The sequence below is a fragment of the Xyrauchen texanus genome, chromosome 48, assembly GCF_025860055.1.
Source record: "Xyrauchen texanus isolate HMW12.3.18 chromosome 48, RBS_HiC_50CHRs, whole genome shotgun sequence".
NCBI classification, from domain to species: domain Eukaryota; kingdom Metazoa; phylum Chordata; class Actinopteri; order Cypriniformes; family Catostomidae; genus Xyrauchen; species Xyrauchen texanus.
The window spans coordinates 20,945,573-20,966,366 of record NC_068323.1 but is presented as its reverse complement, the minus strand read 5'-3'; the positions used below and the strand labels follow the sequence as shown (position 1 = coordinate 20,966,366).

The 20,794-nt window shown below is 36.0% G+C and overlaps 1 protein-coding gene across 2 annotated transcripts in view; it reads right to left on the bottom strand.

The window, feature by feature from the left end:
* Positions 1–19,503, bottom strand: part of LOC127639363 (dystroglycan 1-like) — a 50,037-nt gene extending 30,534 nt beyond the window's left edge. Inside the window, exon 1 of one of the 2 annotated variants that reach the window (XM_052121322.1) lies at positions 18,880–19,503. The gene's annotated coding sequence lies outside the window, so the exon portion shown is untranslated. Of the gene's footprint in view, positions 1–16,895; positions 17,048–18,879 lie in introns of those variants that run through there. The other variant, XM_052121321.1, reaches the window with a different exon arrangement.
* Between the last annotated feature and the right edge of the window lie 1,291 nt (positions 19,504–20,794).

The following is a 20,794-nucleotide window of genomic DNA, read 5'->3' as shown; positions in this document are numbered from 1 at the left end:
CTATTCAAATGTTAATAAGCCCATTTATTTTTGTATCGGAACGATTAATGATTGTAGACTGTATTGCAGGGGTTGTTAACCTATGACCCGCGTGCCAGCATTGGCAAGCAGTAGAGTAATCACTGCCATGCCAACAATGGCAAGAGAGAAGCAGAAAGGTGAATGGCATGCGCAGAGTCAATTAATCAGCGGGAGAGAGAGATAAAGGGGAGCCAGAGATGCGAGTTCGGGAGAGAGAGAGAGAGAGAGAGAGAGAGAGAGAGAGAGAGACAGATGCTGTTGTATGTGCGTTTGTTTGTTTTAAGTTCAGTTATGTCATTAAAGTTATGTTGACTGTCCTGCTGGTTCCCGCCTCCTCATTGCCCACCTTGAACCCGTTACATCTATTTTATTTAAATAAATTCGAACCTGCATTCCAATCAACATCTTGATGTAATCCTTCCTCATGATCACGCAGCATGTATTCATGATCTGAATGGGAGGCTAAACAAAAAGTTAAAATGTGACGAGGCTGCAGTATACTCAACAGATTTGTGCAGCGCATGCAAGCCATTCGCGCAACACGAGCCGGCAGCACTGCACTTTCAGTTAATCGCACGAGTATATGCGCCTGATTTGCATGAGTCAGACCTAATATGTCAAAAAGTTTGCAGACCTCTGCTGTAGGCTAATTAATCCACAACCTATCAGAACAGACCAGCGACCTATTTGAGAAGCACTAATATCAAACTCCCTGTACAAAGGCCTGCTTGACGACAATACTGAAGTGTGCATGGGTTTTTCACATGTACACACGTATAAGGAAAAGATGTAACTGAAGAAGAGATCTTCAATGAAGATAAATGTTTGTTTAGAACAAACAACAGTGAGGTGGCATGCTAGAAACCAATTTTCACCAGATGCATCTTTGATGGCAAGAAGAAATCAAAGCCAGTTCACTGTCTTTCCAAATAGTACATGGACTCATTGTGCTGAGAACAGCAAGCAGTTTTCCTAACCCAAAACTATTCAAGGGGGCAACAGATGGTCTCAGAGACAAAACCACTGAATGTGTGCTAACTTGTTTAACAGAAACACATCTGTTGAGTCTCTTGGTCCAACAACAGCTAACAGTAGACATCAACAACTCATTCGTCTATTAAACGTAGATGCTGAGATACATGTGGGTTGGGGCTAGACAATAACATAACCTCTCATGGAAAACTTCTGTTTGTTATGAAGCCAAGAAGACTTGTGCAGACACAAAATAGGGCAAATCACTGATAACACCATGTCGAGACATCTTAAATCTGTGAAACTTGAGAAGACTCAACTGAGAAATCTTGCTTCTTTCTTGAGGAAAACATTTTCTGGAATATAAGCCACATGAATCATACATGCCGAGATATTAAAGAAACACCAAAAAGCTGAGACTCTTTTTGGATGTCTACCCCAGGTGATCCAGCACTATTTGTAATATGCTAAAATAAATGGATTCAACACAATGGGGTTTAAGTGCTGGGCGATATATTGACTATTAATGATATAATCTAGATAATTTTACTGACGATGTAAAATTGACCAAAATCGTGAATATCATTATGATTTTAATGCATTTTCATTTGGCCATTAAGTTTCATAAAGAGTGCATCAGTACACTAATATCACGATCATTAAGGGCTGCACAATTAAACAAAATAACAAGTTGGTCATATGTGATTATTAATCCACAAAAGGCATGATAAACATGGTCTATGTGTGATTTAGAACAAACCAGTGACGCGCTGAACTGTGTGCACACGTGCATGACGGCGATCTCAGATCAGTTTGCATGCATTGTGAAATCAAAGTGAAGCAGGTTCAAGCATTCACGCAATTCCAAACATTAGTAACAGTAATTATACAAATCTACAAACGCGGCACAGAATAGCAAAAAAGGCGTTCAGGAAATGCAGAACATTGTAAACTGTCAAATACACATAGCCTTTTCTGTGTCTAAATAAAAGCTTCTTGTGAAGTTCAAGTAAATACTGCAGCACACATTCAGTGTCAAAATAAAAGCCCCCAGGTGAAGATGAAGTAAACAAGATGAAAATATATTACTTTTGTATAAAGCAAATCTAATAATCAGAATAATAATGATAATTCAGCATCATATTATAATAATAAACCTGACGTGTCCCACATAATTTAGTATTATGCAATGTTCAACTGGGTTTTCAAAAACAAGTCAGTGAAGTAGCTTTGCAGAGTAAAAACATCTGAAGGTATTATTAAGCTACTATGTATCATTGTTTATGAAATATAAAGTGCATATCAATGTAAATTCTTGCATTTCATTCTCCCTTAGGTTTATTTAATGAAAATCTAATTATATTTTAATATTTAATCTACTTGGCTACAATGGCTGTTTGGATGAAATGATGGTTCCTCTGATAAATAAAAATCCATTTTAGAGCTAAACATAATTTTTGAGATATATATAAAATATTATCAATAGGCTGAAAAATATCGAGATATGTTTTAAGACATAAAGCCCAGCCCTAATGGGGGTAAAAATTTGCAAACTGCAATGCGGAAACTGTCTTTTCTTTTTACAGTGCTTTCAAGGCAGCATTATATTGAAATATTGTTTTTCTCCACAACATAGGCCTACTCTGCCATTAACCCTGATTTTCTACTTCCTATGGCTTGTTGATAGCAGGTGGTACCAAACCCGCAAGCCAACATTCTCTTTCAAGAAAACATTTTGTTTGACAAAAAAATTGTGTATACCCCAATTTTTTCCACAGAGAAAGACTGTAGCCTACATTTTAAATGCATGTCAGCTAAAAGTTTAAATTGTCAACTTTTAGGTGTACTCATGCATCTGTAAGACCTCAAAATACATGGGAATGGATAAAAATGCCCCTTAACTTTATGCAAATCTACACATATTATTTGTTTTTAGTAAATTAAGAAAAAAAATACAATAAATGATGAAGACAGATTAACTGATGCAACGTATTAATACTGATTTGTGAAGAGACGTTGGCTCTAACTAGTGTTGTCACGATACTAGAATTTCTAACTTCGATACGATACCTTGAAAAATATCGATATTCGATACCATTTTCGATACCACAGAGAAAAAAACTGCCACAATATTAAGAGGGTAGAACTGTCTAGAACATGACAATGAGGTATATTTTACATGAACAAAATGTCCTGAGGTATTGCACTTGTTCAAAAGCCTCTCAGATTGCCATACATTCAAAAACCAATAAAGTGCAAGTAAATAAAAAGTGCAATCTTTTGTATTTCCAAGTCAAATCAAATCCAATCTCAATGTCAACAAAAGATACTTAAACGTCAAGGGGTTGAGGTTGACTAGCTTTCATAAGGTCTCTCGCTCTCTCCCTCTCTGCCGCTATGTACGCTATGTATGCTATGTATGTTGTGTGCGCTATCTATGTTATGCGTGCAGTATGTTCTGTCTCGCATGTGCGCTATAGATTCCGGGAGATTTGAACTAAATTGCGGGCATCAGGGAGAAGCTATCAATATGCGGGAGACTCCCAGAACTTCCGGGAGACTTGGGATGTCTGGCTTCATATCAAAAATATTTCCAGATAGCACTCCTGCTGTGTTCTTTATCAAACAAAACTGGTCGCGGGGGCGCCGCATGCACTCGCCATCTTTACATTCACTTCACTTTTGCTATTTAACCAGAGCGAATGAGAGGAGAGAGAAGTGAAAGTGACAGCTCGGCTAGTATCGATACTTAGGGAAATTAGTATTGGTACCGTTCAGATATTTCAGTATCGATATTTATCGAAATATCAATATTTTTGACAACACTAGCTCTAACAATGATTCATTGGTAAGTATTCATCAGTGACAGTTGTTTGCTAAATTTAAAAACCTTGAACTAGATCCTTGATGAAATACTTCACTAAATAAGAAAATAAATAAATGAATGCAGTGTATGAGAACAACTCTTCGTCTTTTTATCTAGGGCTACATAACATGTCAAGACATAACATCATTACTCTGCTCATCTTCATTCTAGCTTTCCCTTGCCTACGTTTCTGTTGTTCACCCGAGCCACCCACTTTCTGCATTTCATTCATAAACCAGATAATACCTCAAAGCAATGCTGTCTTTCTTGCTTGCGGACATTCATTTCTGAAGCTGTCTTGCTTGCCAAGGTGACTACCTTCCAACATTGCATTTTGCCTTGTGGCACACAGAAAATCTGAACAATGTGAATACACCCTTTCCGATGGCAAGCTTATAGGCAAAATAGAAGCCACTTGCATCAAGAGTTGGGCCATGTACCAGGGTGGCTGACAAACAGACTTGTCATCCAACAAAAGACTAGTCCATCAGTGGGGTCGACTATTAACGTTAATATTTTCCATGGTGGTGATTTAAATAGAAGACACAATACTCAAATAATTGAGAGACGCAACTTCTTGGTGAGCCTTTTTGCATGATGATAGATTTGCAGTGAACAGCGAATAACAGTCAGCATAGTAAAAACCTCTGTATGACGTTTGGTCTCTTTAATGCTTAAGATTGAATCTTTTTAAGCAGTCAAAGTCTTTTGTGTTGATACTGTCTAACACTGCTTAAATAAATAGTTGCTGTAAAAAGGTTTCAACTGCTTGATGTCGTGAACTAGATGTGTACCCGCAATATAGTCTTAAAGTTGCGCATTTCTAAATGCACAGATCACCCTGAAACTCCCAAGCATTCGGGTTACTAGGGCCCTATGATCCTGTGATGCAGAAAACACGGACTGAATCACAGAATCCAGATATAAAAACAGAATTCAATATAAAATGTGGAATGTCACAGAAGTTGATATACTTGGGATAAAATTAATTTAAATGCAAAATCGTGATATGCCCAAGTATAATGAATAAACCACAAATCCGGGCGATCATTCACGGATACCTCGTCATAATCAACGTGCTCCGTGTGTGTAATATATGACAAACAGCAGAGCACTCATTTAATCTAAAGCGTGCAGCACATGCAGACTACATATTTATATAATTAAATCACATTAGTGGTTTGATAAGCATATTAGGCCATAACCACTTAAGCCTGAAGTGTGAAGCATTCGTCATACAACAAAACATACAAACAAAACAAAATTCCTTAATTTGGCATGCTGCCAAAATAAAAGCTCAATTTAAACAAAAGTGAGAAATTGAAGAAATTGCAAAAGAAATATATTACTACTGTATAGTAAAATTATATTTACAATGTAGTATTAGTAATAGTAATAATATTAATAAAAAATCCTTTTAATCATTTTGGATCAAATTGGCAACAATGACTGTTTGGTTGAAAAAATAATCATCATTTTAAACTTAAAAAAAAAGGCAGAAACATATCAAGATTTGTATAGTATTTTCTTTTTTTACTACCTAGCCTTACTTGAATGACAATATCGTCATAGTCTGTTGGGTCTTTGCTTACACTTGCATGCGAGGGAGTGGTTGCATGCACCAACATGAAATAACGCAAGGTCCTGGTGGTCTCAAATAATGGGGACAATGTCCTTCATTTACTCCGCAGACACCAGGTGGTGTAAGACACACAGTGGAGTTGACGTGCTAGAAATAGCACACATCCGATCTTCTGGTTCCCTGGTACTACGGTGGTTCTGCTGTGTTTACTAGGTCAGCACTCCAAGTTAAGAACAAGCTGGAAGTTTATACTGTTTGTCAGAATCAAACACACCTGGTATGCCCCATTTCCCCCACCTTCCTCGCTCTATGGAGATATGGAGCAGACCACATCAGAGGCAAAGATCTCGACACCAAAGTGATGTTTGGTGTCCAAGTTGTTCAATGATTTAAAGACTGTTGGGTTAAATGAGGCCAAATTAATGATTAGCTCCCACAAATATCACATGTCACCACCTCAAAATAGGAATGTGGCTGCAAAAGACATAGAAAAGGTAAACACCACTACTATGAAACAATCAATAATTTATTCATGGTGTATTTTGCACTGTGGTTTGAGATAGTACATGGTGATACTTCACATGAGCAGACGAATTTGGTTCCGGACATTGTAGGAGGATAGTTGGACTGTAAAATCCATGTTAGGCACTCAGTCTAATTCCTTCAAGTGAGATTGCACAAACTGACAAGTTGTGCAGAATGAGGACACCCCTTCCTCCACACCACAGTGCCATTCAAGGAAAATTGAATTGATGGATTTAAGATTCACGCAGAGTGGACAGAGCAAGGCCAGGCGCATGCACTGAATTTTAAACTTTAATCAGACACCCTACTCAGTGCCAACACTTATTTCAATTGGCAATGAAAATGGTGTAGCTAAGACAGAGGCTCGTGAAAGATCAAACTCATATTTCTTAGAAATATCTGTTATACGGTGCAGCATAAAAGTAGATTTATATTTAAGGCTTTCTTTTCTTTTTTTAACAAGGAAGTAAATCTCTTTAGAGCAAACGAGGAGAAAAGGGAATTGACCAAGACAAGGAATAACAAACTGAGAACATAAGGATGTTAAAGGAATAATTTACCAATATTTGAATTCTGTCATTATTTACCAATGATACAATGTTCCACATTTTTATGGCAAATTTTCTACAGTGGAAAAAAAGATTCATTTTTAAAGCATGTCCTGGTTGCTCTTTTACATGTAGCTTAATAGAAGTTACAATAGACTTGGTCTGTCACTAAAAATAGATAAAGTAGTCCATACACTATCTGTGTGAGGAACAGACCAAAATGTAACGATTTACTGAGAAAATTCCTCTTGCAGTTGCTCTCAAAATATAGTGCCTTTGACATAATTTACATGCACAATTTTACATAAAGCATGCTAAATAATCATGTAGGGTTACATAAACCCCTTACATGGCTTTTGTTTTTCGGAAAAATGTCAAAAAATAAATTAAAAAAATGAATAACAAAAAACACTTGCAAGGAGTTTTTGGCCATTACCCTGACTTTGCATTGCATGTAAACAGTAGACACTTTACTGGCATTCTTACCGACTTATCCGATGTGCCCATGTCTAAGTTTTGACATCAAAAGTGTAATCCAATTATTTTAAATCTCATGTAAACAGTTCTTTTGCATTATATTACTTGCAAATAGATTTTCACTACTTAGACCTAAATTTGGTTCGTTTGTCTCACAAATCTACTGCATTGCTTAGAAGACTTGGAATACAGTGCATAAGCATAGGCTCATTTTAATGCTACTTTTAAAGACCATCCGAGATATTCTAAATATAATAACAACGAGTGTGAGAAAATGATAGAACTGCAACCATTGCAGGGCTCCAGACTGCGACTAAAATGGTCGCAAATGTGACCAAAAAAAATTTATTGCGATAATTTAAAATCTAGTCGCCATTATCGACAGTCGGGTTGTGTGCGTTCATACGCGGTTTCCTCAAATATCATCTTTTGAGTTACTGAATACATCTTTAGAGCGCGCACAACAAGTGTATCTCGTGCCCCTTTTCACCCATTCTGTTTCTGACGAGCTCGCTGCACCACCCAGCGCAAGATAGTCGTAACCAAATGACTCTTTTGAACCAGATCTTTTTCATGAATCACCTGAAAAGAACAGAGTTTGAACTCAGTAGCTCAGGTTAGCTCAATAAGCTTTCTCAGCGAATCAGCTGTGATCTCAAAACTGAGAGTGCAGACATTTCAAAATAAGTGTCCCGTGTATATTTTGGGCTTCTTTATAACTAAAATCCCATTTCATATATATATATATATATATATATATATATATAAGATCAAACTTTTGACACTGAGGGCAATTGAGTGACTTGTTCACAACTATTACACAAGGTGCAAACATTCATTGATGCTCAAGAAGACAAACTACTATGCATACAATATTTTATGTAATTTTTTGTACTGTAGATTCTAAAGAGCAGCACTAAATAAAAAAATTTTTTACATCTCTTATACATGTATAAATTATGAAAGGGGTGTGAACATTTATGAGACAAAAGGAAATGCAAACTATATACTGCATCCTATTTATTAAACCTCAGATTAATGGGTTATCAGCTGTCTTCCTTTTCTTTGGCTTTCCATCTTGTTTCTGAACGGCAATCTAATTCGAGCAATTCTGTGATTTGGCGACTAATAACAGCCATTTGGCTCCTTGATGTTTCAGTTTAGGAGCCAATGGCTCCCAAGTGCTTTATTTTAGTCTGGAGCACTGCGATGGCAAGCAAACTCTTATAAAAGGTATATCCAAGTGTAAACCCAGCTAAAAGCATGACGGCAGAAAAGGGTGCTATTTTGGAGTGCCAAAAAGATAACCACTAGCTAACGGCTAGCTAAGTGTTTTCACTCTATAGGACAATAAATACATATTCACCAAATCCAACAACTTGGGGCAAACAGAAGCACTAATTGACAGCTAAACTTGCAACTTGCTATGAATGTGCACGAAGGCCTAGATTTATCTTCAACCTAAATTTGCATTCAAATGCAATAAGTAGCCAAGGATGGAAAAAACACCCTGGTCAAAGACATAAAAGTTTAATATATCATCATTTAAACACATTGAATTGTAAATCACTGACGTATTCAAGAGAACTCAAGCCTGCAGCCTCCTTTGTGAATGTGCAGGTACAAATCCCATTCAAGTTCATGGCCAAACTCGATCTTTACAGTTTATCAGGCAAATCTGTTAAGCAACGATGGCCGATTTCACCATCTTTGTGTAGTTGTTGTAGTGGCAGCTCTGAGCTTAGTCAAGAAAACTCCACAATTACCTTCCTGAGGCATTCTCGCAAAGATCGCACAGTCGCGCTTCAGTAAACAGCAGGCAATTTGTGTGGGAGTCAAAGAGCAACTCAAAGCGGTGTCGCAGTTCATCCAAAAGGCTGCAGGACACAAATTGGTGCTAGCAAATATTAAATAGGCACAGAGTTTCATTTTTTTCTGTCATATCTGTAGACGCAACAATCCCCAACTGTTACTGATCAGCCAGACACAACATCAGGCATGGTAATATGAAAACAGTGTCTTTAAAAATCTATTTTATTGCATTTAAAAAAGGAACGGTTCACCCAAAATGGAAAATTGTATGATAATTTACTAACCCTGATGGTAAATGTTCTGCACTTATATAGCGCCTTTTTAACCTTAACTCTTTCCCTGCCAAACACGGAATTTTCCGTGTTTTATGAAAAAAACGCTTCCCCGCCAAAAACGGAATTTTCCGGGTTTCCGTGTTTTAGGTGTTATACGGTAAGGAAGACCCCTGCGCATGTTTTGAAAGAGTACGCAACTCTTTGATCAAAGAAACAGACTGCGATCGTCTCAGACATGAAGAAGTGGAGTATGAGAAGCTCAAAATATCAGACATAAACATGCCTTTTTCTCAGCTTTTTGTCTGAAATGTTGTTTTTTGACAAAACCTACCTCTGTTCAAGTCGCAATAAAAAAAGAACAAATGAAGATAAAAATTTTTTTTTTTGATATATAGCATCCTTGCCTAAAAGCAGAGGCCCAGATCTTTATTTTGATATATAGCATCTTCATATATTCATGGAAGAAAATATTCTGCGGGCCATTAAAGTTTAGCGAAAATCGTCAAAAACCCTGGCGGTGGCTGGCAACTTTTTTTTTAAAACGCTGGCGGGGAAAGAGTTAACAGTATTCAAATCGCTTTACACACACATTCATACACCAATGACAGCAGAGCTGCCATGCAAGGCACTAGCCTGCCATTGGGAGCAACTTGGGGGATTAGTGGACCCAAGACTTCGGCATGTGGAGTCATGTGGGCCAGGAATCGAACCGCCAACCCTGCGATTCGTGGCCAACCCGCTCTACCATCTGAGCCACAGCCGCTGATGTTATCCCAAACTCGACTTTCTCACTTCTGTCGAACCCAGAAGGCGAGCATTTGAAATATATCCTAAAACAATTTCAAAAAATGTGTTGCACAGAAGAAAGTCATGGTGGTGTGGAATGTCATAGTTCTCATTTTTGGGTGAACTATCCCTTTAAGCAGGTTATTTAAACGTGTGAGGTAGGTTTTATCTGCTCAGCTTCTTCCATCCAGAGCCGACAACATGTCTTAGTCTCCAGGCCATCACGCTAACATCCTATGCTACATTAAACTCGCGTTCTACAGCATGCTGAGCTAGTGAATCACACCGTCTTCTCTGTAAGACGGATCTTCCCTACTGTTTTTGCCTCTGCTGATGCCAGGGCATCTCCATTGAGCCCATAGAAATCAACCTGAAAAACACTGCTAATGTTGCCCCTGCCACTGCAAGAACTTGGCATGCTGACCACCGATGAAAAGCTGCCTTTTTTATGGCTGCTTTGTGTTTGAGATACAGGGAGGAGAAGGTCACATGATGTGCGCAAAGCCGGTTTTATTTGAAAATGTCAAGGTGCAGCTTTGGTCTAAAGGCCTCTGACATTCCAAAAAGTCTTGACCCAAGTTGTGCTGTGGTATTACAGCTACATGAAAAAACATGTTGTGTTTCTTCCTTCCAAATATCCCCCCCACCCCCCACTCTCTCCATGTCTTTATCTTAAAGATAAAGTGTAAAGATGTTGTGGCTACTATCAGTTTTGCCAGTTAGAAATTATACAGCTTATTTCTGCCAATTAGCTAGACGTCTGCAGAATAACTTGTTTTGTTTTTTATGAATGAATAACTGGAATGGAGAAAAAAAAAACAAATAAACATAAGAAATGGATCTAAATAAAATATAACAAATATTTTGTTTACTTGACGTGCAAATTATACTGATTTTAGGCTGTCCATACAGAGATGGCATTTTTGACAGCGAAAACATCGAAAATGCTCTCCCAAGTGGATTCATTTGAAAACACTGGAAAAATATTACATATTTGTTGTTCTGTGACACAGCATGTAATCCATTTTAACCAAAACAATCAAGATGGCTGCCCATGTTGTTCTGGTGTTGTGCCTGATACCCACTTTGATAGTGTTGTTAAAGATAAATGTTACTTTTTAAAACCTTATGTTGCATTCCTTCAAAGGCGACGGACAGTATTAGACCATACATGGAACAGCGATTCTTTGCATGCGCAGTAAGGGGACTTAAGAATTTTCATACGTTAAAGTGTGAACAAGCAACTTTTCAAAAACAGCAGTGTGGATGGACAACATTTTTTGAAAACGAAAATGTATCTGGATTAATGTTGATGTAGCCTTAGTAAAAGAAGTGTGTAATTTTTGTGCTACTAATGGCAACTACTGGTTGCATAAAGAGATAATTCCATCCAAAGATTATGCCATTGGCTGAGCCAATGTTGAGGTATTGGCAAGGCATTAAGATGATGCTTTTTGCTCCTGGATTGTTCTAAATATATGGGCTTTGCTTTGCTTCAATTCTATTCTCATAAACAACATATAGACTGAGAGATCACATGAACAAATAGATGATTAAGAAAATATATGGTTTGCCTAAGCCTATATTTCCCTAGCGATCACTGGTATTTAATAGGTTTGTTGTATGAACTCTTGAAACAGTTCTGTATGTACCTATCATTTGCATCACGCTGCATATTCAATACAATACATGTGGAATCCACATGAGATCAGTAAAATAAATCTTAACCACTCGATGATAACTGAAAGATATATGCAGTAGATCATTTGTAAAGTTTACATAATGCAGTCATGACGCTAATGCCAGTGCTAACTTTAGCCATAGTATGCATTTGTTACCCTCTTTTATTGTATTTTATGATGGAATTTGTAAAAATAGTCCACATAGGATCATGAAAAAGTTATTATTCTTTTTTATTATCATTATAAAAGAAAGACAATTGATACTACTGCAAAAGGGAAGGGAGGGAGAAGGGAGAACAATCCTAATATTCACGCTGTAAGATCGCTTCAAACACAACTTCCAGTAAAAATTATTTTAAAGGTAAGCTCTGAATAAACAATATTTTTTAACCCCACACCTTAATAATTTTTGAGCCCTCCAAAGCTCTTACTGTGGACGGTAAAGTCCGCAAAGGGAATAGGGCATAGGGATGATTACTTCTGAATGAAATGCACCCACTGTGTTGTTGTTGCTCTTTTTTCTTCACTAATTTATGTTGTGTTTGAATTCCGGGTTAAGTACACATTGCGTGGCACCTCAGTTTTTTGGAGCATGTCCATAATGCCTATTATGAACCGATGAGCGTAAACATGACGGAACTGATCAACAACTGCATTATCTAGGTCTTTTAGCTACATTTAGCAAAAACCACACTAACGTTTTTAAATTACATTTTAAAAAGACAAATGAATGCATCAATCCTTCTGAAATAGGAACTTTTAAAGAGCATGTAAACACACTCAGTGTGTATTTTAAAGTTTAAGGACTTACCCCATTCACTTCCACTGAAAGTGCCTAAATGTAATAGCAATTTTGGATTTAGAACAAACAAGGGACAGAATTATTTTCTGTGGAAATTAACATGAACAAAAAGCTGTTGATTAAGCTTAACTTGTACTGAACCCAGAAAATTCATTTAAGATTGGATAGAAGGCGGCATATTAACATTGAAAAGAAAAATGCATCACCTTTCAAATGAAGTGGATGTAGCCAAAGCAAGGGCCACATGGGCAAAGCAACGTAGCATTATCTCATAAAGCATGTCTTCTCACCAGGACAGCAAGTTATTGCATATTATAGATGTACAGCGTATTAGACAAAAAAATGGGTTGCCTCTGTGCCAGTCAGGAACATGGACATTTCTCAGCTTTCATCTTTCCTGTGCTCCACACCTCTGTTGATGATGCAAGTCTTATCACAGCACTGATCGTACGCAGACTTGCATTAGAGCCGTTTCCCACTGCCTTTAAAGCCCCCTCCCTCAGAACAGTCTCGGGGTTATTTACAAACAGAGCTACAGAAATCTAGGTTAGGCTGCAAAGTGTGAACTATTGCACACTGCAGCAGACAGTGCCTCAAAAGACTGAAGCTGCTCACTGGAAAATAAACAACAGCGGTATGTGTGTGCGCAAAAAAGACATGCTAGTGGCAGGAGCCGCCAACCGCCACAGAGCAGCGCAACTCGGGCTGCGGCGTCATTTCAAAACCAATCACCCTGTGAGATTACGTGTCCGATTATGAAACCATAGGAGTTACGAGAGGTCCTGTGCATGTCTCCACACAAGCAGCACACTGTGAGTTTTGTCCCGGGTGCACCTTTTCCATGCTGCCTTGCATTACGGTCAGCGAAGTTAAAGTCTTTATTTGCGCTGAGAGATTTGTGCAAAGCCCAAACAGCTACTTCACACAACAAATCCACCCATTTGTGACTCTGCTGTGCAATCATGTACAGTAAACTTTTAGACACCTGCTGAGGGGAAAAGTGCCTCATTTTTCATCTATTTTTAAATCCAAACAACACCAAAGTCACATCCACAGGAATAAATCAATATAGTCACCTACTGCAAACGTTTTCTTAGCGCTCCTCCAAAAGAGGTGTTTTACAAGGTACCCCAGAAATAAATATCTCCGTGGACTGGTTAGCTCAAACAAATTAAGGTAGAAATGAACATGCAATTGCAAATCAATAACACTTGACAAGTGCAACAGTACAACAGGCCAGAACATCTTTCGCAAGACGATCAGCCCAACGGGCATTGCTATACCTGCAATCGCAATTCAATTAAGGACACCTGAGACAAAATAATGACCACTTTAGTCTCCCACCACAGACTTTCAACTCAAGGAGTAAGAACATGAAACTGTGCAGCATTTTAAGTACCTCCCAGACGTTTAGAACGTGAAACGCAATATGTAGATGAACCGTTATAGAAGTTACAAGAAAAAGAAGGGGAGGTGGGGGGAGGGGCTTCAGGCATGCAGGAAACTTATACCTGTGCTCTTATTTTATCCCCCATTACTCACTGGATTTTCCCTTGGGCAGGTATGAGGGGGTTGCAGAAAATAGACTCAACTACATGCCAAGACAGATATAGCCTTATTCTTAAACAACTTCCTTTAAGCCCCATTCATATGAGTTGATACAGTGGAAGTAATGTGCTTTTTCTTTGTTATAAATCTGGTTTGCCATACTGAAAATGTCTAGATACTGTATCTCCAGTAGTTTGTAACAGATTGGGTTTATCATTATCAATTTCCATATTTTTGTATTATTATTTTAGATATTCCTTGTATATTTATAATTACATTTAGCTTTTTATGGATTTGCATATTGCCATTTTTAGTTTATGTTATTTAGTTATTGCGGCACTGATAAGAAGTAGCACTTGTAACAGTCTTGGACAATAACAATACATTTGAACTAACTCAAAGGCCACATAGAAACTAATCCATTTTCATTTGAAATCTCCATTTTCAGCTTCCTAATGTCATTGTTTTTCAAAGTATGCTGTAATTTAAAAGCCTTTTCGAAGCACTCAGTTTTCGTGAAGAAAAATTGAATTCCAGTGTAATTGTTGCAAAATGTATGCATTTGTGGAATAATGTTGATCATGAATGTAGATTTATTTCTCTATTTTTTTTTAAATGACAAAAATCTGGGCTACAGTGCGGCGGTACTTACAATGGAAGTGAATGAGGCCAATCCGTAAACGTTAAAATACTTACCATTACAAAAGTATAGCCACAAGACGTAAACAATACCAGTGTTAACATGATTTTAGTGAGATAACGTTGCTTACTAACCTAAAGTTGGTCTATATCCAATTTTACAACTTGATAGCCATGACAACGTTAAGCCATAAACCCAAAAATGACTGAAAAAAAAATCATGATTTAAAGTTAACAGAATAATTATTGTAAGTGCTTTTACAAATTATACGCTTCCTATTTCAGACTTTAAACCCTCCAAATATTGCCCCCATTCACTTCCATTGTAAGTATCTCACAGTAACATCAATTTTTACTTTTTATAAAGAAAATAAGGGACGTGTTTAATTTTATTTGTAACTTTTCTGTGGTAATCACAACATTATGTCTCCAAATCTGTTGATTGAGCTTAACTTGTACTAAACCCAGAATATTATATGGCCATGCCTACACCAATCTGCTGAAGTTTGAAAAGTCAATTTTCAGTTTCCTAATGTCGTCGTTTTCTAAATTATGCCGTTATAAATGTGTTTTCTTAAGTCTCCGTTTTCCATTTCTAGGAAAATTAGTTTCAGTGTGGATGAGACGCTTAGCCTGAACGTTGCAAAATGAATGCAATTTACACCTTGCATAAATATAACGGCATATAAATAGTATTATTCATAATGCAGGTTATGTTGTTGTAGGTTGATTTTGATAGTTAGGTCAAAAACAGAAACAGTTCTATATATTGGTTCTCAGGTAACAATATTCATTTACATCATAAAAATAACAATATTGGCCAATCTCTAGAGATTAGATGTGACTGTGGAGGCACAGGATTCAAGAGAATTTGGTGACTATAGATTTTTTTTTTACTAAATTATAATCATTAAACACATGGACACAACATTGTCAGTGTAGTCTGCTTATCTCTAATGAGCTAAAACAGACCTTTTCTTCCCAACCCAGTCCACAATTTCATCAATACCATGTTTTGGAGTCAATCTAGCATGCAGTTAAATCTGATTGCATGTTACAACAGAATGCATAAAACGAAGAAAGCAAATATTAAAGGGTAGCATTGGAAATGTCTAGCGTGCTCATGGAGGTCTTCATGTCCCTGACAAGAAGGGAAAAAACCCTCACACAGCTGAAAGGTTTAAAAACGTCTCCATGGAGAGTCGGACGTGATGAACATGCTAAAACGTCAAATAAGCCAATAAGCAAAAAATGATCACGGTTCATTAGTGGCACACACTGAGGTTACTTTGTTATGTCTATATTAGGATGAAAAGGGATGAGGCCAAAACAAATTGAAAACAAATGTGAGAGATTGATCTGCAGGGTTACACACTTTGACTAAGACCCAAACATAATCTTTTTGTTCTTGTTCAACATGTCTTTCCCAAATGTCAGACATAACAATACCACATTATTAACGTCACAACATGAGAGATAAAAGCAAAAACTTGATGAGTAAACACAAAAAATGGCACTGTGTTTGAGAAACGACACAATCTTCAAAGTGTGAGGTGTTAAATAGCAGATTGAAACGGCGCTAAACTAAAAAAAAGAGAACTAAATCGATAAAAAAAAAAAAAAACTTGATAAATAAACCACCTTCGGAGAGCGAATTCAACACGGAAATTAACGTTGGATGCACCGTATTCGAAATAACACGTGAAAAAACAGATTGAATCGCTTTTCTGCCAAGACTGACACTATTGATCTCTTCTGTGATCAGTGACATCAGAACTGACCCAATGATGTCCTTTAAAATGGCACTAAGCTGACTACATTAACAGGTGATAATGATGATAATCGAACATTAGAGATTACTTAAATGTATATATTTTTAATTATTATTATAAGTACATAAATTCAATGTCAAAGCAATGGTCGATTTTCAACTTAACACTGACAAATAGATCATCCTAGACCCTCGTTTAAATATTCAAAAATAACCAGCAGGTCATTTTCGAAGATCTACGCCAAATTGAATCATGTTGTAATTCAGAATCGTGCGGCAACAGTTACATCTTTTATAACGGTCGATGAGGCGTAAAATAACCCATGTACACTACTAACGACGCGTTTTACGCGACGCAACAAACACTCGAACGCGTCAGAGACGCGTAGACCGCTTTGTCGATTATACGGGGACGTTCTAGTTTGTCGCGTCGGCGCTCGCTTGCAGTCTACATGGGGGTCTTACACCTTTTTGCATTTGGTTTCCAATAGGAGCGTCAGTGTCTCTGCAGCACAAACACAGCCAAGCGTAAATATAGCACCAATAATTCAATCCAGATGCCTAAAATGCCTTCCAAATGACGTCTTACCTCCTTGGAAATAGTTCGCCGTCACATCGCAGCTATTTTGTTGTGCGTATGTCAAGTATATAGACGCATCCGATCCAGAGGAGAAGAAATCTCGCCCTTCTGCCTCTCTTCTCTCTCCATCAACACGAATCAATCCACACGCACACACACACTTTCACTGTCCAGCCTCAAGACCCGAGCAACAGAGCCCAGAGTCAGTTATATCTATCTGCATACTTCACTGTGCAGCCTCGAGACTCGACCAACCGAGCACAGAGCTATCAGCTTCTTAATATTAATTATACTGTATGCAGGGTTGGGGAGTAATGGAATTACGTATTTACGTATACAACATTTATTCCACTACAGTTACAATGTAAATAATTTGTAATTACAATACTGTTACTTTCAAAAAGTATTTTGATTACTGAAGAGATTACTTTGCATTTTATTGTCATTTGTTTCATTTAATATTTAGTTATTAAAGCTTTCAGATGGAAAAAATTATACATATAAATGATGCGATCCAAAGTGCATTTGAACAGCGGTGAAACACTTTCTTATGATGTGTTACATTCATACGAGCAGACAGTTTGGAACAGAAGAAATAGAAATAAACCTTGTGTAAATTGTCAGCTTTATGCTAAGCTAAAATGCTATTTTTGGCCATTTTATATGCACGTTACCAGGCACGATCATATTGTTTATAAAAAAAATCACGTTGGATCATAATTAATTTTTTCTAGTAAGACCTTTGATATTAAGGCAAAAATCATATTCTTGATAATAATTTTTGTATTGTTTTACTGTAAAAATACCTAAAAATCCTTAAAACAAGATAAATTAGATTAATCTTGTTTATGAAACAACACTGCATAAGATATTTATGTTTTTCCAGAGAATGTATTTTTAACGTGTGTATTTTGTCTTACTGTACTGGCAGAGTTTTTATAGTCAAAACAATTGAAAAAAATCTACCAGTGCTGAAGAAGTAATCCAAAGTATTTAGAATATGTTATTGACCTTGAGTAATCTAATGAAATACATTACAAAAATTACATTTAACATCATGTATTCTGTAATCTGTAGTGGAATACATTTCAAAAGTAACCCTCACAACCCTGTAATATAAACATAGAGAGAGAGATGCTCAATTAAAAAAAGCCTATTTGATACAATTGCAAATTTTATATATATATATATATATATATATATATATATATATATATATATATATATATATATATATATATATATATAATTTTATATATATATTTTATATTTATATAATATCAGGATTATTTTGCTGGTATTTAATATACATTTGTCCTTGCTGCAGTGCCTATTTATGGAATTAATATACACACACAAAATTATTTAACAATGATAAGAAATTTGTAAAATTACAATTTATTATTTAATTTATATGTAAATTACTTTGTAAAACGGCAATATCATACTGTTTATAGCCTATGTATTGTATATACATACACACATACACAGAGAGATACATAATTTTAAGATTTACTCATTATAATTTAATAACAAAATTCTGTAAAATTTAATTGAGTACATTTAATAAAATACAATTATAAACTGTAAATGTTTTAGGTTTTGTTTAAGTTGGTTAAGCATTACACAATTCAATTTTATGGATTTTAGCGTATATCTTAAAAATAGGCAGCATTATTATTATTATTATTATTATTATTAAGTGCACACGTTTTACAAATCATTGGCCTTTATAATTGAATTTATTTTTTGTTTATTTAGGCTACTGTTATTTGCCAATGCTGCTCAACATTCTTCTATCTTTAAGAACTATTTCTGTGAGGCCTGATTTGCACTGCTTAAACAAAACAAAACAATTTGTTAAGCAACTTTCAGTGTCCAGCATCAAGACTCGACCAGCAGACTCCGTCCTCTCGATCCCAAAGACCTGAGATACAGATCAGCACATCGGGAAATCATTTCCTCACACCGCAAAAGAAAACTAGACATTTACCTTTTTAAATAGGTGAAGATGAACAGACTCGATTCCGAAAAAAAAAATATCCCTTTCGATGTTTATTTGATGAGCGAATAAAACGGGCTGTGGTTTAAACCAAAGGTCCTTCTCGTCGTCGGTGAACAAGAGTTGCTGGTTTCTTGCTGGAGGTCAATGCGATGTCTTCCTTGGACTATATATAGTCTCGCTCGGATTCAGACTTCAGATGAAAAACTAGAAAGAATCAGGAAACGAGGATGAATTATTCCTGGCAAATCCACCGGACGACTGCGCGACACTTGATTACAAGTCCTGCTTTACGACGAAGAAAATCAAATTAACAAAAAGGATCAAATTAAACTTATCATGAAATTCAAGGGAGGTCACGTGGCGGAGCGAGTGTTTCGTCCTTTCTCCCGGATGAAGTGGTTGTTGACGAAACGAGTGCTCTGCTGCGTCTTTTTTTCAGAGTGTGCACTTGCTGTGAAACTCAAGTCAGTGTGAGAGCTTTGAAGAATTTCTGCCTCTTCAGCTGGAGGAGGAGGCACTCCACCCCTAAACGCATCCACCTCACTGTCACCATAAATGTAAAATATGTGAATATTTAAGAATCCCTATTAAATGGCACACACACACACACACACACACACACACACACACACACACACACACACACACAGTCAACACTTACACATTCATTACACACATATACATATATATATATATATATATATATATATATATATATATATATATATATATATATATATATATATATATTATTATATTTTATATATGTTTGATTTATTTTCGATTTTGTTTAGTCACAACATAATTCCCATAGTTCCATTTATGTTATTCCATAGTTTTGATAACTTTACTATTATTCTAAAATGTGAAAAAAAAATTATATATATATATATATATATAGGCCTATATATTATTATTATTATTATTTTAAATGCACATTAACTAATGATCTGTTAAGTGATGTATTTTTTTGTTAATTAAATGTGTTTTGTTGTTTGTCCCGATCTTTTAATTTATTCAAAGATGCATAAAAAAAGTAATGTGGTGTAACCATCCGGAAACAGTCCCAAAACTCAATAGTCTCATTAATAGAGAATATTCTTGAAAAAAATGTTGGCAGATCTTGAAAATCTTGAATTATTATTTCTTTAAAATATATATATATATTTTTTTTTAAAGATCATATATAAATGATTAAGTTGTGTGCACTCCTGTGTATTCAAGATACCTTTTACTTGATGGTTACACCACATTACATTTTTAAAGTCATTAAATACATTTTTTTAAGAAAATGTTATAAAAACATGTGTATTAATATTATTATTATTATTATTATTATGATGTATGAAACAAAACATGAATGCATGTATTACTGCTTGGCAAGTATGTTTAAAACAAGATTAAATAGATCTATAATTTATATCTCATTGGGACAATCTCATTTGACAATGCATTCATGTTTAAATTGTTATTTTCCCATGTCTCATTAGTATTCATCAAACTTTCTCTTCTCAGTAATGGCAAAATTGCAATAAATATTCATATATAACTGTGTATAGTGTTGTGTGTGTAGTGTATTTTTATAACTGTGTATACACTGTAAATAGTGTATGAATCATTAAAGAACAGAGATATGTAATATTGTCACTTTTCTCTGTGCTTCCGTAAATCATATTGTTTATGACTATTTCATGTCCATATCAGTTTAATATCACAGGATGTCTATTCCTTTGTTTATTACATGACAAACACGTACTATATTCATACAAATAAATACTACATCATGTCGATTTTCTATGCAACAATGGTGAATTATCAGGATTTCACGTGCATGTACACATATTATACATGTTGTTTGTTACTCAAGGTAGCACTGATGTTTTAGTGATTCACTTGATTTATT